Source organism: Sminthopsis crassicaudata, chromosome 3, assembly GCF_048593235.1.
Source record: "Sminthopsis crassicaudata isolate SCR6 chromosome 3, ASM4859323v1, whole genome shotgun sequence".
Classification (NCBI taxonomy): Eukaryota; Metazoa; Chordata; class Mammalia; order Dasyuromorphia; family Dasyuridae; genus Sminthopsis; species Sminthopsis crassicaudata.
In genome coordinates, this window is record NC_133619.1 from 44,475,319 (window position 1) to 44,492,677 (window position 17,359).

Consider the following 17,359-nt stretch of genomic DNA (forward strand, 5'->3'; position numbering starts at 1 on the left):
AGCTTCTTGATATGGTCTTATTGTGCCTCTCTGAGTGAGTTTACATTCAAATCATTGTTTTCATAACAAAGAATCTGTGATTAGCTGAATTTAAAAATCTAAACAAGAGTTCCTGATGCTCCAAATCATGCAAATTGTAACATTCATGGCAGCTTAGAACTCCTTCATTCCCCTAATGGGATATCCTCTTTGTTTATTGCTTGTCATCAAAAGCAAAGTTAACAGAAACCACAATATGGTGTCACTGTGATACACATACATACATACATACATACACATACTAACTCACAAGATTTCAGGCTGTAGAAGGATGAAAATCAAACAAAGGGAAGAATATTTAGAAAACAAGTTATTCCAATATATTACTCATATTCAGACCATGATCGCTTTAGGAATGTTTTACGAGACTGCACACACTCTGCCTGTTTCACGTGACATGAAATGAAGCACACTGTTACATCGGTACCCCCAATCACATTCTCTTCTGTGCACAAAGGCAATCTTGTTTACATTTCTAATACATCTTTGGTTACATTCCAGCACGGGAAGACACCAATAGAGAAGGGAGGGGGGGAGAGATTGCCCTATGTGTCTAAGAATTTCTTTGGAAGATATTTAAATTTACCAGTCCCAGCCCAGTTCATAAACAAACTTGGTGAACATCAAAGGCAATAGCATTACAACATGCTGAGTCCAGATTACACACCTCAGAAGTAAATGTTACCTCCATGAAACAGCTTCAGAAACTTAAAATCAAATAACCTCAGAATATCCAAATGTTTTCTTGAAAATGCAGGTGATGGGTCCCTCATTAAAACATTTAGCCCCTAAAGAAAGTCAGATCCTTACCCTAGAATTACATTATAATAATAATTTGCATACCACATTTGGAAAGAACTATGATCAATTTGAACAAAAAAAAAAAACTTAAAAATGGCAATTGGACATAAGGGGAAGCAGAATGGAGTCCCCGGGTCAAATATGAAAGATGACATACTTTCCAGAGTCTCAAACAAAATACAATTTTCAACTAGCATTAAAATTTTCATTTTCTCAAGACAGTATAGGAAAAGTTAGAAGGAATAAGTTAGTGTCTCAATTGAGGCAGAAGAGGTTTCCAGGTTGTAATTCTTTTTCTTTCTTTCTTTCTTTCTTTCTTCCTTCCTTCCTTCCTTCCTTCCTTCCTTCCTTCCTTCCTTCCTTCCTTCCTTCGTTTGTTTTCTTTCTCTCTTTCTTTCTTTCTTTCTTTCTTTCTTTCTTTCTTTCTTTCTTTCTTTCTTTCTTTCTTTCTTTCTTTCTTTCTTTCTTTCTTTCTTCCAATTTTCTTTTTTTCTTTCTTTCTCCTCTTCCTTTCTTCCTATTTTCTTTCTTTTCTTTCTTTTGATTTAAGTTAAACTATCTCAAAAAGTATGTGCAAAAATCCTGGGCCCTGGGCCCCTAAAACAAATTTTAAGTAATTGAGTCACAAGCTTAACCAACTGGGAAAGATTTTGAATCCTCTCTGATTTGTAACACACAGGCTCACTCACCCACCCAGAGCTACTATTGCTCACATACACATTCCTGTCACATATGCTCTGCCCCCTGGATATGGTGGATACTGGATATAATGGAAGAACGGAAGCACAGATGTGCCTTTTATTACCACCAGCATGCACTATGTTATTAACATATAAGGACATTTGCTGAAACTCACTTGAATATGTGCTTCTGAGATCACAGCTAGAGCAGATTAGCCATGTGCAATTAAGATACCAACCATCAACATTTCTCCCTGTTTACTGGCATATGGATTATGCAATTTTAAACCAGTCCACATAAGAGTTTTTATTTTGCACAAACCTACATCTGTACATGTTGCTAGAAATATGGCCTAGATTTAGGTGGGAAAGAACTAAGATTGTGTAGTACTTCATCCCCACTCCCATTTTATAGATGAGAAAACATGATGCAACTATACTTCTCCTTATCTATCTATCTATCTATCTATCTATCTATCTATCTATCTATCTATCTATTTATATGTAAAGTATATATACTTCCTATGCCAGCAACTGGATCACTCACCAAGAAGACAATAAATAAAAAAGGCCTTAAATAGTATATTTCTGTTTAGTATGTTGATTTCAGAAGACAACAAGTACAACTAATTCTCATTAAGCTGAGTTTTAGAGAGTCTGATAAACTTTCTTAGGGGACGCCTAATCAGGTGTCTTCTTTGCTAGCCAAAGGCTGTTTGATTGTCTCCAGCACCTGTCAAGTCTCACCTACTCAGCCAATTGGGCTATTTGAGTCTCAAGTTGGATGTAGAAGGAAATCCAATTCTCATGAATTTCTTTTCCATATTGCAACCTTGATCTCAGTGGCAAAACTCCTAGGAACACATTGTTTCCAATTGCAGCCTACAACCCAAGAAGACCATGTGGGCTTACGTCTATTAATCACTGTGAAAATATGGTGGTCCCTACATTAGACATCAAGGATACATTTTATTATACTAAATGATCCTTTCAATATGAATTCATTGTCTCAGCAAATAAACACGAAAACCTCTGTAATGCAAAATGTACACTTGAAATAGATTTATCATTTTACATGCCAACTGATGTGATGGAGACACTAATTAGATTCACACTTCACAACACATGGAGTGAAACTTAATTAAAACATGGGAACAATAACAACAATACTCTTTTCTATGAACAATTAAGCTGAGTCTTAGAGGGTCTGACAAACTTTCATAGGGGATTCCTAATCAACTTCCCTTTTTCCTAGCTAAAGCTGTTTGGTGCCCTCTTATAAGATCAACTGACAAGTTTCCCCCAATCAGTCAATTGATAATGACCTTAGGAGAATCTTAGGCTAGTAGAATCTCAAGTTGGATGTGGGGTGGTAGTTGGAAAGCTAGAGCAAGTCTAAAGCTGATTTTGGAGTAGTTTTAGAAATTTTAATGACTTCAAAGGGACTCCAGTGAGTTTCTTATAATATTGCAGTGGTAATCCATCTACTGAATAATTGAAAGGATATTTTACTATATAAATTACTGATAATATTATTTCAGTGGTTTGTCTTACTTGAAGATTCATATATGTACACTAGTTCCTTAAGAACATTTTTGTGCTACATCAAACCACACAAATTCTTATATCATTATTTAAAAATGACATGTGATACAGCAGATAGAGCATCAGCCCTGAAATTAGGAGGATCTGAGTTCAAATCGGACCTTAGATACTTAACACTTCCTAGCTGTGTGACCTTGAGCAAGTCACTTAACCCCAATTGCCTCCATAAAGCAAAAACAGATATACAATTATTCAAAACATTTTAATCATGAAATAGAGATAAAACAAAATTTAATCATGCTAAGTTGAAAAACTTATTTCTATCTTATTCAGATACTAAAATTTAGTTTTATTATAGTTTCAATCAATTAAATTCTAAAAATACTGGTGAAGTATATATATATATATATATATATATATACAGAGAGAGAGAGAGAGATACATTCAAGATATTATAGAATTCTTTAGAGAAAAAAAAGATGATATAAAATGATGAAGGATATATCCTAAAAGAACTTACATTATAATATAATATAGTCCACTGTTTCACTCTATCTTTAGGTAGGAAGAATTATTTTTTGGAAAGATTTCAATAATGTTTTCCCAATGACCTCATCTTTAAAAAAATCCCTGCCTTAAAATAAAGACATAGTGGTGAGGAAAACAAAGGAAAATATTCACCATGTTTAATAATATATTTCTCATCTGTACATCGATTCTATCATCTCTGGCAAAAAATTGATTCTTGCTAGAATTGTTTCTCTAAAGTTAAGAATGGTCATTGCTTTAATCAAAATTTTGAAATTTATTACTGTTTTTCCTTATAATACCATGATTATTACAAATATTATTTTCTTAGTTCAACTTACTTTAGTCCATATCAGTTCAAGCAAGTGTCTCCATATTTTTCAAATTTTTCATAATCATCATTTAAAAAAAATAACAGTATTTCATTACATTTCAAAGACCACAATTCATTCAAGGTTCCCCCACTGATGAATATCCACTACTCTTTCAGTATTTGCTAATCCAGAAAGTGTTGTCCTGAAATCTTAGGTGGTATATGTGGACTTTTCACTCTGCATTTGAATTCATTGGATTAAATGCCAAGTAGTAGTGGGATTCCCGGGTCAAATCATAGGAACAATTTCATTACTTTCCTAGCATGGTTTCCCTCCCAGAACCCAAATAGTGGGATAAATTCACACCTCCTCTTATATAGTGTATGAATAGGTCTCTCCTCCCATAGCTCTTCAAGCACCATTGATTCTTCCCATATTTTATCATCTTTGCCAATTTATTTGGTGTCGAGTTTTCAGAGTTGTTTTAATTTTCATTTCTCTATTCATGACTTGGAACATTTTTAATATGGTTTTTGACTGTTTGAATTTCAAGAAGAGTAATTCATTCAGAACCTAAAGGTAATCTTATGCCTCAAAGGCAGCCTTTCAGTGAGAGAGAAGCCTATGAAGAAGAAGCATAAGTATGGTTGTGCAAAAATCTTAGAAATACCACCATTGATGCAGAATCTTTGAGTTCTCTGTTCAGAGTAATAAGCACAGAATTTTCCTCCAAGGCATTGCATTTTGAACATGGCCCTGATTTTGTTGAATTTCCAGAAATCCTAAAAGTTATCCTAAAGTATGTAAGTCTTCAAGGCAGCTAGGTTGCACAGTCAATAGAATGCTAAATTTAGAATCAGAAGGACCTGAGTTCAAATCCTACCTTAGATGAATCCTAGCTATATGATCTTGGACAAGGATTATTTAATCTTGATCAGTCTTGGTTTTTTCACTTATAAAATAAGTGGAATGTTGATGAATAAAATAAAATATTTGGAAAGTTCTTTGCAAATTGTAAAGCTCTAAATTCTAGCTGGCTAACTTTCTTATTCATGTATGTCACCTTTTGAAGTCAAAATGTGCCCCAGTGGCATAATCTAAGGAACAGATAAATAAAAAGCAAAGTAAATTTATTAGACTTTATTCTATGTGGAGGTTGAAGTGGGAAAATGCCTCTCTCTCAACTCTTGCCAATCATATAAATCCTTGATTAATTACTGAGACTCTTAGTGATTACCTTCTGGAGCTATTTGAAGGGCTTTTTATCATCTCCAGGATGAAATACAAAATGTTGTGTTTGGAATTAAAAACTCTTCATAATCTATCCCCTTCTACCTTTGAATTTTTCTTACACCTTTCTCTTTGTACCATGAAGAAGGCATTCCATCCCTGGGCTCCAGCATTTTCTTTGGCTGTCCTCCATGACTGGAATTCTCTCCCTCCACAATTCTGCCTTCTGACTTCTCTACCTTCTTTTAAGATTCCAGTGAAAATTCCATCTTCTACTGAAGACTTTATCAACCCTCTTAATTCTAGTGCCTTCCTTCTTTCCCCATGTTTCCTATCAATCATATATGTAGCAGACTTTGTGTATATATGTATATGCATATATATATATATATATATTTGTTTGCATGTTGTCTTCATGATTGTGAACTCATATCCTGTATACTTAGCACACTGCCTGGCACTTAGTAAGCACTTAATTCATGTTTATTGATTGATAGATTGAATGTTTCTTCTTTTTTTTTATTAATTGTAGTTTTTAGTTACCAGATATATTCATGGGTAATTTTACGACATTGACAATTGCCAAACCTTGTGTTCTATTTTTCCCCTCCTTCCCCCCCAAGATGGCAGGTTGACCAATACATGTTAAATATGTTAAAGTATAAATTAAATGCAATATATGTATACGTGTCCAAATAGTACAAAAATAATTGGACTTTGAAATAGTGTACAATTAATCTGTGAAGGAAATCAAAAATTCAGGTGGACAAAAATAGAGGGATTGGGAATTCTATGTAGTGGTTCATAGTCATCTCCCAGAGTTCTTTCACTGGGTGTAGCTGATTCAGTTCATTACTGCTCTACTTGGTTCATCTCATTGTTGAAGAGGGCCTCTCGTCCACCAGAATTGATCATCCTATAATATTGTTGTTGAAGTATATAATGATCACTTGGTCCTGCTCGCTTAATAAGTTGTGGTATATGAATATTATGGAATATTATTGTTCTGTAAGAAATGACAAGCAGGATGATTTCCGAAAGGCCTGGAGAGATTTGCATGAACTGATGCTGAGTGAAAAGAGCAGGACCAGGAGACCATTATGCACTTCAACAACAAACTATATAATGATCAATTCTGATGGATGTGGCTGTCTTTGGTAATGAGAGGATCGAAATCAGCTCCAATTGTTCAATAATGAAGAGAACCAGATATACCCAGCAAAAGAACTCTGGGAAATGAGTGTGAACCACTACATAGCATTTCCACTCCTTCTGTTATTGTCCACATGTATTTTTGTTTTCCTTCTCAGGTTATTTTTACCTTATTTCTAAATCTGATTTTTCTTGCTCAGCAAGATAAGTGTATATATATGTACACATATATTGCATTTAACATATACTTTCACATGCTTAATATGTATTGGTCTACCTGCCATCTACCCATCTAGGAGAGGGGATGGGGGAAGGAGGGGAAAAGTTGGAACAGAAAGTTTTACAAGGGTCAATGCTGAAAAATTATCCATGCATGTATCTTGTAAATATAAAACTACAATTAAAAAATTAAAAAATAAAAGTAAAATATATGTTTCTTCTGAAATAATGTTTTTAAAAATCATAGCATTTAAAACCATGTAGCCTAAACAGGAGAATATGGTATTAATAACAGACTATAACTATTGACAGAAGATCAACCTAATCTCAATGCAAAGAGATTCACCATCAGAAAGTGTGCTATGTATACTATGTATACTCCTTAATCCAGCAGTGGGTACAAGGTCTGTATCCCAAAGATATCAAAAAAGGGGGAAAGAACCCATATGTGCAAAAAATGTTGGTAGCAATCCTTTTTGTAGTGGCAAGAAATTGGAAACTGAGTGGATGCTCATCAATTGGAGAATGGTTGAAGAAGTTATACGTGAACGTTATAGAATATTATTGTTGTGTAAGAAATGACCAGCAGGATGATTTTAGAAAGGCCTGAAGAGACTTACACGAACTGATGCTGAGTGAAATGAGCAGGACCAGGAGACCATTGTACACAGCAAAAACAAGATTATATGATGATTGATTTTGATGGACATGGCTCTTTTCAACCATGAGGTGATTCAGGCCAATTCCAATATAGACTTGTGATGGAGAGAGCCATCTGCATCTAGAAAGAGAACTATGGATCTGAATGTGGATTACAGCATGGCATGTTTTTTTAAATCATTTTTTCCCTTTGTGATCTGATATTTCTTTTGCAGCATGATAATTATGGAAATTTATTTAGAAGAATTGCACATGTTTAACATATTGGATTACTTATTGTCTAGGGCAAGGGGAGAGGAAAGGGAAGGAGAAAATTTGGTATGCAAGATTTTGCAAAGATGAATGTTGAAAACTCTCTTTGCATATATTTTGAAAATAAAAAGATATTATTAAAAAAGAAAAGGTGTGTTATTGGAGCTGATATGTGAAAGAGTTTTTCATTTTTGTCAGATTCATCTTCAATACAAGTTTGATTAGGTCACTTCCTTGTCTAAAATCTTCACTGGCTCATCCTGAAAAATTCAAATTTTATCTCATGTTCCCATTTGTCTTAGACATATTACATCAAAATGGATTCAAGTATACTCCATATTTCCTGCTTTCATGTGTTGCTTATATTCCCCCTTTGCGTAGAATTCCTTCCCTCCCTATGTCTATCAAAGTTATGCACACTCTTCAAGGCTCTTCAAGTTTCTTCAATTTTCATGAGACCTCCTTCACTAAGGTTAATTCTGATTTCTCTCCTTTTATTTAACTGCTGTAGAATTTTTGTGCCTGCTCTAATCACATCCCACTTTTACTATATTATATATATATATATATATATATATATATATATATAAATATTTTTTTATTTACTACAAAATTATAAGCCCTTTTATGACATGACCATTATAGGACTTTAGATTTTGGGCTGGAATAGCTTCTAATTTCATCTATTCATTAAATTTTTTTAGAAATATTTGCTCATTTAACCTCTCAGTTCTCTTTTGACCTAGAATTGGATAAAATTATTTTCTGATACTTTATTGCATCTCTAATTATGAATTCTCATTTCCTTATTGATACAGATTCTATTTTATTTCAAATAAGTTCAGTTAACCATCTATTTTCTAGTTTTTTAAGCTGCCAATTGGATCTATAATAAATTGTTTTGGTGTCTTTTACTTTCAATTTTGTTAATTTCATCTTTGATTTTCAGAATTTTAACTTTGGTATCTAGATATTTTCTCCCATTATGCTATATGTTTGTTCTCTTTTGTTGATAAAAGTATTTGGAGAAGGGAAAGGAATAATTCTTAAGTGGTCACTATGTGCCAAGTACTTACATTATGCCATCCACTTTTTACAACTAAGGAAGGTAAATGCTAATATTATCTGCATTTTTACAGTTGAGGAAACTGAAGCAAACAGAGGTAGTCTGTGTCCCTATGCTTCCTCTGAATATAGACTATCTTGTATGGACCATGATTTTGCTGAGTAATGTAAATTTTGGTAAGTTGACAATTTTTTTTAAAGAAATTTTCTAATTTTTTTGATTTGTTCTTTGGCCTACAAAATCCTTAGGATTAAAATATTTAGTTTCCCATTAATTTAAAATCTTTTCTTTAATTATTTTTAAATTAAATACATATTTTACTGCATGGTGATGAGAAAATGAGCTTAATATTTCTTTTTCCTTTATTCATGAGGATTTTATGTACTACTATGAGGTCATTTTGAGACACATATGTGTGAATAAAAATAAGATATTATATATGTTATATATATAATATATAAAGTATTGATATTAATGCCCTTTGTTATCTATAGTTATTTTACAACAAACTTTCCTTATCTCATTTTATTAAGTTCAATTTTCCTTGTCTGAAATCATGATTAGTACCTCTGCTTTTTTTGAGTTACCCTGAAGAATAATATATTTTGCCACAATCTCTTACTTGAATTTTTGGTAAATATTTATATTTCATAATTTGCTTGCAAATATTATTGAATTCTTATTCTTTTTCATTTTGTGGGTGAACTTTTTGCATTAATATTCATAATATTAATTGCTAATTATTTTATTGTGCTCCCTCCTAGCCCCTTAAAATTTTTCTGTTTGTTTCCTGCCCATCTATATAAAAAGAAAAATTGGTTACAATATGAGGTTCCTTAACCACAGTGACTTATAATTAAATAATCTGTTTTTTCTCCACTGACATTCAATCTTCACTTTTATCCAGTCTTGATCACAGATTTTTACTCTTTAATTCTTTTGATTCTTCCATAGTCTTCCATCATCTGATGCTAAAATTTGTTTTGTTTGTGCTTCTTTACTGATTTGGCCCTCCTTAAAATTCTCCTCCTTTCCTCATCCTTTTTTATGTTTCTCAGAGCAAATGATTTCTAAAGCATATTATATAGGAATGTGTGTGTACATATATTACACATATATATGTATACACACATTATCTATCAAATGTTGGCAAGTGTATGAATATGTTCAATAATCCTTTTGGAAAGATGAAAATGAAGTTCAAGGGATACCCTTTCTTTCATGTTTATTCTTCATTGTCTATTGTATGATTTTTACAAATACTCTCTTATTCCTTCTACTTTCTTTTCCCATATATTCCCATTTCCTTCTCATTTCATCCTCTACTTAAGATGATCAAACCTGAAGAAAAGCATTCCTAATTCCTCCATCCTTCACATTTACCTGTACTTTGACTTTTGAAGATATTAAGTTTTTAAAAAGATATTAATTTCTTCTTCTCCCATTAGAATAAATGCAACTTAATATATCTGGTTCTCCTCCAAATGTCCAAACATATCGCCTTTTCTATTTTCTCAATTTCTATTTTTCTTTTCAAAGTTTCCATATTCTTTTCATCAGAAATGCCTGATCTTCCTTTATTTTACTTGAAAGTCAATATTTCCCTGAGAGGATTATACTCAGTTGATCTAGAGAGGTTGCTCCTGATTGTAAGCTTTTATCTTTTGTCTTTTTGAATACCATATTCCATTGTTTCTTGTCTTTTGTGTGGCAGCTACCTAATATTGTATGATCCAATGCCTCTTGGTACTTGAATTATTTCTTTTTTTGGCTACTTGCATTACTTTTCCCCTTTGGCCTGGAAATTTTGGATTTTGCTAATAATGTCATTCCTGAGAATTTTTACTTTGGAGCTTCTTTCAGGAAGAGATTAATGAAATCTTTCTAATTTCACTTTTGTTCTAATAGAACTGATGTTTCAATTTATTATTTCTTAAAAATAGCATATTGGTTTCTTTGGGGTGAGGGGAAGCATGATTTTCAGATATATCTATAATTCTTTAATTATCTCTCCTTGCCTTGTTTTGCAGGTCAGTTGTTTTAGTTTGTTTTTGAATAATATATACTTTTTAAAAAAATCCCCTTATATTCATCTTAATATTTCTTATTGTTTATTGTTGTATGAGATAAAAAAACCTCATGGTATGTAATGTTTCTGCAGAAGCCAGGGGCAAGGATAGGATACAGAACATACTCAATCTCACCAAATAGTTATATAGACTAGGAACTGTTCATTTATATTACCTAGTTCTTAATTATCAATACTCCCATGTTTCCTAAATCAAGATTTGCCCTACAATTAACTTCACACTTCTGAAATTCTATCACCCTAAACTTCTGGGAGCCACACTCTGACATGCTCACAATGACGGCCACTTGTTCATCTTTGGTAAAGTCATATCACTCTATCAACAGAATATGCTATTATTCACTCAACCCATTCTTGACTAGACCACAGAACTCAGCACGAAATACTTTGGGTGTGTTTTGATGATCAGCAAGAGGGAAATACTCTGATTTATAATTCTTTATAATTCAATGAGCAAATTCAACTCTTATCAGGCACAATACTTGTATCCCTTACCACTCCATAAAAAAAACTATTCCTGGCAATAGAGACTTTATGAACAGAACAAAAATGCCTTTAAAGACTCCACCTAAAAAGAGAAAGATAAAATTCAAATATTAGATTCTAGATTAAGGAAAATAATAATTGATAGTAGGAGGAAACATGCATAATACTAAAATAAGACTTAAGCAGTAGGGCTAATCAAAATGTATAGCTATTGAAAGTACAATATGATTTGTAGGAGGAAATGGTACCTAATAGATGTAAATGATAAAGGAGGAAACTTTTCTAATAACCAAGAAACTTCTTTGATTTTTAAAATTTATGCTGAAATCTCTGAAGCTCATTTTAGTAGGTAGCCTCTCTTTTACAAATATTCCTTTCTCCTGGCTTTTCTGTGTTAGTTTTCAAGGTATGATTTGCCACTGATGTCTAGCTTCTCCCTTCCTATGATTTCAATGATTGGAAAACAACTTGAGGCACTTGAAAAAATAACCAATCTCACTGTTTAAAACCTATAACTTTACTTGTCTTGAAAAACTACTCCAAAGTGGAAGAAACTATTTCCCCCACAACAATTGTCTATTAGAAAAAGAGTTTTAAAAAAAGCCTATATGCGCCAAGTTCAAAGACAGGTGCTCTTACTATTATTGACCTCCATCTTCCTGCTATTCTCCAAAGACCAATAAGCCTAAAGAAGACCAAGTTGTAGCCTTGCTTATATTCTTCCCTTGTTGGATCTGTCTCCTCTGCACCTTCCCTCCAAATGTCTCAATTTCAGCTTTGAGTCTTCTCTTGGGTAAAATCACCTTCATCATCATAAAGGCTAATTGATAGAGTATTGGGCTCTGATGTGAAAACAGAAGTCCCAAAATTGCTGAATTAGACTGAAAAATTTTAATATGCCTTTTTAACTTGAATATCTTTTAATGCTTTGTTCCCAAAGAATATGCATGTTTATTTTGTAGTAAGTCAAGTGTTATGCAGTATGTTAAAGCCTGAAGATATCTGAAATCTAATCAAACAGAATGGGGGAGTCAGTTTTCCAACTTTGCCATGAGTACACATCTTCTCTAAAATATAGTTTCCTTACTTGTACAGTGAGAGGGTTAAACTAGATGGTCCCTAAGATCCCTGCCAGATGTAAATCTATGATCCTATGATCATTTTCTTAGCTCTAGAACATAGCCAGGAGGCATTTCAAAATACTTTCCTTCAAATTTATTTTTACTTTAAATTAGCGTCTCATATTCTTTTATATCAGTACAGTTTTATTATCTTTTTTTCAGTTTTAACAAAACATTTATTTTGATTGGAAAAAAAAATTAAATGGCTATATTGATTATATCTCTCTAGGCTCTTTGTAACATAAAGAAAAGCTAACCAGTGAGGTCTTTACTATCTAATAAGACATCAACATTATCTACTGGTGACCCTAAAACTACATGGTTTTCTAAGTTTCTATGACCAGAGGATCATAGGATCTATGAGCTAAAATAACCTTAGACACTGTCTAATTTGACCTCTTTATTTTACAGAGAAGGAAACTGAGGTCAGAAAAGTAAAGTGATTTATCCAAGATTATCCAGAAGTATATCAAAGATTCAAACCCAGATACTCTCTTGTTCAAACTGGGAATAAATGTTCCAATATATAAATATGTCAAGTTCGAGGGGAAAACTCAAGTCTTAACTATGTTTGTAAATATATATTATAGGGGAACATAATATACAAATAGGTATACATGTATATTCACATACATACATACATGTATATACATACACTGGTTCTCTTTACTGGTTCCCCTTTCTCTTTCAGGTTCTCCTAATATTCTCCAACAACTATCAGCCTTCTGTTACTTTCTAACTCCCTCTCCCCAAACCAGATCTCACAATGTTGTGTTTAACTCTAACAAGTGTTTCCATGTCTAAGCTTTCTATCTCTAGCTGTGAAATAAAAGGCTTACTCCCCTTTTAAATGTCAAGCAAGAAGGCAAGGAAGGGGGAGGCAATGGAAAGTCTTTCCTTATCTTTGGAATAGTACAACCCCTAGGGCTAATTGTAAGGAAAAATGCTTTTTAGGGTGCCTGGTGGGAGGGAAGGAGGAGATACTGATTCAGTCAGGAATTTATGGGGAGATACCCTTTTTCCTATCAAATTGCTTCATATGTACTGGTTTTTATCTCCCCACCTAGAAAATAAACTCTCATAAGAAATCTTTATTTCTCTAAAGCTATGTCAACCACACCCAAGATGAGACAGGTCCCAACAAGCTGGAAAACCTTTAAGCATGGAGCTAATGATGTAATATCATATAAATATATTGTATAAATATAAGGGGGACCAGCTCAGCTAAGCATAAAGTTTAGCTTCAACTTTACTGTAGGGTGTTAAATGTAGTCAATAAGCAATTCCTCACTGCTTACTTTGTGGATTTTTCAGGTACAATAACCTATGAAAATCATCCCCAGATCTGAAGAGAGCTTGCCATCTGAATCATTATGAGATTTTACACCTTAGAAATCAAAGATCCTTGAGGGTTCAGATCTCCTATTGAAGGACTTCCTGATCTTAGATAACCTCTTAGATAGCCACAAGTCTGATTCTGAACAGCATCAGAGATCATTGAGTCCAAATCTTTCAATATATAGGTGAGAAAATTGAATCTTAATGGTGAAATGACCCATCCTACATCACACAGTCATAAGGGTCAAAGACAGAATTTATATTTGGGTTTTCCCAAGCTTGGATTCAACTCCTCTATTATCATCCCCCAGAGCAAGGTACCTTCTCTGGAGAGTTGGTGGCTTCTTGCAGTGTCCCACCTTTTCAGTTCCTTTTTGGGTACTCTTTCTCCATTAAATTGCAAGATCCCTGAAGACAAGGGCAGCTTTCCTTTTATTTGTTACCTTTTATTTGTAAAATTATTTTATTTGTAGCCCTTAGCTGAGTGCTTGGCATATAGTAGGCACTCAATAAATATTTATAATATTATATAGATTTCCTGCTTACATCCAGTACCTTATTACCTAGATAACAACTCTAAATGTGGAAGTTTGGCTTCAATTAAGGGCAGTTTCTGGGGGGGAAAATTACACTCTTATTTTCTACCTTTTGCTTTCTTTTAAATTCGTATGCTTTTCATTTTCTACATCTAAAAGTATAGACTATTAAACTGAATAAGACTCCTTGAAACTTCATTAGAGCAGACTTGAATCTTTTCTATGATAGAAGCTTCCCTCAGGATCCCTAATTTCATTTGAAATGAGGGAGTTTTGTGGTAATACCTGTCAAAAAAAATTCTCCAGTCTTGCTTCAGTCCAAACTTGGGTCATGGTTGAATTGACCTTGGTTGGTGAGGATCTAGGAGGAGGAGATAGTATTTTAGAGGGAAGAGAATAGCTATTTGCTTTGCTCAACTCCTTTTTTTTTTGTCATCCCACACACTTTTTACTTATGCATATGGTGCCAGTGGGAGTAATTATAATGTGCCCAATTTCTTCCTTAAGTAATTTTAGGAAACTTTTTTTCCTCCCATGCAGAAACTGGTCCTTTATGTTTTCCATAAAGCACCTGGCACATTGTGAGCATTTAATAAGTGTTTAATGATGAAACAATAACAATAATAACAACAACAAAGGAAGTCAACCATGACTTCTTAAGGCTATTGTAATCCCTGAGTGGAAGCTTTGCCAGGACAAAGAAACATTTTAATTTTTCCTAGAACATAGACTATCATCCTATCTATTAGAGTCTGTCATGCTATGAAATGTGGAGAGATTTTGAAAAGAGCCTATTTTGAGATAGGGATAATTTCATTCTTAAGACTCATGAGAGGAGTCACAATGTGACATCAGGAGTGGTTGATGGGAAATGGTAGAGTGTTTGGTCTTTGTCTTTAGTGCAGAAAAAAGACAAAGCCAAGTGTTGAGGGCATTTCAGAATTGGAGTATGTCTTTCTGAAGACTTATTTCTCAGTGGCCTAACAAACCAGCCTTAAGGCAAACTATTGTGTCCTAAACATTTATCTTAATCTTCCAAATACTTTTCTATTGTCTGATAGTTTGCACCATGGAGGGAGTAAGAGAGAAATATAAGAATACTAAAAATACCCTTTGATGAGGTTTTAATAAAAAAAAATAAGAAAAGTGTTCAATGAATGGCTGTGTTCATCTTGAGAATTGTTAACGTAATAAAGCAAAAAAAGCAGTTTGACCACTGAGTCCCAAAAGAATTCTGGTACATTGTTTTCTAGCTTATTAATGACTGGTGTATCAAAGATGCCTGGGGTCCCCCCTCTCTAGTTTGATGCAATTATAAGAGGCAATTCTTAGAAAACTAAAGGAAATGGAATCCCCTAACCAGAGTTATTCAGCTGATTTGCATCTTTGATATTGACATCAAATATTCTTTAACTTTTTTTTTTTTGCATCAGGGGTCCCTTGAGCCATCTCTTGGGTCTATAGACTGGTCTCAAAATAATATTTTAAAGAATTTAAGGGAGTCATAAATCTCTGTTAGAATAAGTGTTTTTAACTGGAAACTATGGTGCCTGAGTATATATAGGTACATGGATAAATTCCAAGAAACCTAGATGGAAAAAATACACTCTTTTCTACCTTTTGCTTTCTTTTGAATTCCTATGCTTTTCATTTTCTACATCTAAAAGCATTCTGAGAGGAGTTACATAGGTTTCATGAAAGTGCCAAAGAGTTCATAGCTCATGCAAAGTTAGAAGTTAAGAGATAATAAAGATGCATTTGCCCATTTATGTTGGGGGACCTCAACCTACTGAGCCCCAATATATATATATATATATATATATATATATATATATATATATATATATATATATATATATATATATATACATATATATATATATATATATATATATATATATATATATATATATATATATAGCTCAGGTTAAAAATCTCTATCATGGTATACATAGAAAGAAAGAAGAGATGTGAATTGAATGTGATAGTATGATTATCTTAAAAATAAAAGAAGGATTGAAAAAGAAGTATGTAACGCAGAAAAGTTGAAAGGGAAAGGCAGAATGGGATAAATTATCTGATATAAAAGAGGCCTGAAAGAGATTTTACAGTAGAAAGGATGGGAAAATGGAAGGGGAGCACATCAACCTTACTCTCATCAGCATTAGCTCAAATAGATTATAATATAAACATTCACTTGCGGATGTAGAAATCTATCTTACTATACACAAAAGTAAGAATGTAAAGGTCAAAGAGAAGCAGGGTGGGGTAAAGCTGATTGAAGGGAAGATACTTTGGTGGAGGTAAAAGTCAGAACCAAAACACTTTTGAGAGTAGATAAGGTAAGAGGAAAAAGAACAGAGGAGGATAAACGGGGAAAAACAGAATGGAGGGAAATACACAGTTAATAACTATTTTGAGGGAAAAAATTACAGTGAGTTTCTCTAATAAAAACTTCATTTCTCAAACATAGAAAATTGAGTCAATTTTTTTTAGAAATAAAAGTTATTCCTCAATTAATTAATGATCAAAGGATATAAACAGGCATTTGTCAGTCATATGAAAAAAATGCTCTGAATCTCTATTGAAAGAAATTAAAACAACTCTGAGATACTACCTCATACCTGTCAGATTAGCTAATATAACAGAAAAACAAAATAACAAATGTTGGAGGGAATGTAAGAAATTAAAACTCATAATATACTACTGGTGAAGTATATACTGATTCATTCCTTCTGGAGAACAATTTAAAACTATGCCCAAATGGCTATAAAATCATGCATAACCTTTAATCAAGCAATACCACTAGAAAATCTAAATTCCAAAGAGATAAAAACAAAAAAGAAGAGGACTTTTGTGTACAAAAATATTGATAGCAGCTGTTTAAATGATGGCAAAGAATCAGAAATTGAGAGGCTATCAGTTGAGGAATTACTGAACAAAGTGTTGTGTATGATTGTCATGGCATATTACTGTGATTTAAGAAAGGATGAGCAACTGTAAGAAATGACCAGCAGGATGAATACAGAGAGGTTTGGAGAGACTTACATGAACTGATGCTGAGTGAAATGAGCAGAACCGGGAGATCACTATACCCTTCAACAACAATACTGTATGAGGATGTATTCTGATGGAAGTGGATATCTTTAACATAAAGAAGATCCAATTCACTTCCAGTAGATTAATGATGTACAGAAACAGTTACACCCAGAGAAGGAACACTAGGAATTGAATGTAAACTGTTTGCACTACTGTCTTTCTACCCAGGTTACTTATGCCTTCAGAATCCAATTCTTACCGTGG